Here is a 1,765-nt window from a genome sequence, read left to right on the forward strand (position 1 = left end):
GAGAGAGAGAGAGAGAGAGAGAGAGAGAGAGAGAGAGAGAGAGAGAGTGAGACTAGAGAGGGGAGATCCGAAGCGGAAGTAACAGGGGTAGATAACAGGTGTTGAAGGGATTCTGAGATTTCTTTCACGGCGAACGCTCGCGCCTCGGTTTAACGATATTAAATACGGTTCCCGAGGCTTGTAACTCTGTCCGCTGTTGTTGCCGTTTCAGCCCCCGTACTCGCTCAAATTACCACGATTAATCACCATAGTCGCGAATAATTAATTGCGCGCAAGGGGCTGCGTGAAGCGTACATTCATCACGTGTATTGTTTTAACCGTGCCAGTTACGCTCGGTGATAGTACACTTAGCGGTGGCTTGTACTATTGCGGAAGACATTCTCGTGGTATTTTCAATTAATAGCAAGTAAAACTCTTCGTTCGGCGCCCTTTGAGTTATACACCGTCCACCGATGGAAAAATGCGTCGGATTCGCGAATCTATGTACAAACATCGTCGTTGTTCTGTAGCAGCATTCGAGTTCGAGTCGTACTCGACAGGGTCGTAGAACAATTTTACCTCGTTAACATTGGAATTACTTTATAGACGGAACGAACGTGTTGTTTAAATGCTGCACGCTGAAACGGTACTTGAAAAAAAGAAAGAGAATTGCATCATTTTTATAACGAACGATCGATACGTTAAAAAGAGTTACGAAACATCGTCGCACCGGCGATTAACGTTAAACAGGAGTTGGCGATCAAACGACCAGAAAAAAAAAAGCACAATCGCGAGAGAATCTCTAATCAACCTGGCCGCCACTTTACTGGCCTGAGCATAAAGCAGGACACGTGGACGCCGCGGGTAACGAGGGCTGATCGAAAGTCACCCAGCGCGACGCGGCGGTCCCGGAGCGAAGCACGGGTAAACAATTCCGCTCACGGAATGGGCAGCAGGCGATTATATACGAGGAGGAGGGGTCTGGACCATGAGGCTACATACATTACGTCGCACGTACACACACCGTTTCGTCCAACGGTCTGCACCGCGATGACCCTCGTCCACCTTCTTTCGTGCCTCCGTGTTCTCCGAGCGAGGATCGCTCTGACCGTCGACGCGCGTGACGAGTCACGAGTCGACAACTTGCTTCGTGTTCTTCCGGTAGGATCATTCCTCGCGAAATCGGGCAACCCTCGCAGAAATGTTTCGGACTTTTCGGAAATTCGAAAACGTTGCAACGTTTACGCGTATCTCGAAAGATTTACTAATGTACTTTCGAGGGCGACGATGCGGTTTTTTTGTTTTCTTCAAAGGGAACGATTCGAAACGCGTTCGTTCGTTCCCTCGGCGAGTCGCGAGGGCGCCTCGCATATCGATGCGGGCGCGCGTGCTCAATCGCGAGAACGATCTCATAATCAATTAGATAACGAGAATTCTCCGGGGGCCGGAAAAAAATGCTGCTTTCCTTCTGAAAAAAATATTACTTTCCGGTAGCCGTAACATAGAGCCGGACGAGCGTGTACGTACATCGCTACGGGGCACGCCACGTCCCGAGGACAGAGTATGGCGCATGGTTGGCGGTAGATGGTCGGTGGGATGGTCGTGTGTATCGATGTGTGCGAGCACCAGTGTGTGGCGAAGCTACCCTGTTATTTGTCCCACGCGCTGGCAGATTAAGATAATGGGCTAATGCGGACCCTCCGCGCCGTGCTGTTACCGGCGACCGATGGTGGCAACCGGACATCAGCGTGTCGGCGGGGGAAGAAGGGCAGAGATACGATGACCA

Source organism: Hylaeus anthracinus, unplaced genomic scaffold (genome assembly GCF_026225885.1).
Source record: "Hylaeus anthracinus isolate JK02 unplaced genomic scaffold, UHH_iyHylAnth1.0_haploid 11997, whole genome shotgun sequence".
Lineage (NCBI taxonomy): Eukaryota > Metazoa > Arthropoda > Insecta > Hymenoptera > Colletidae > Hylaeus > Hylaeus anthracinus.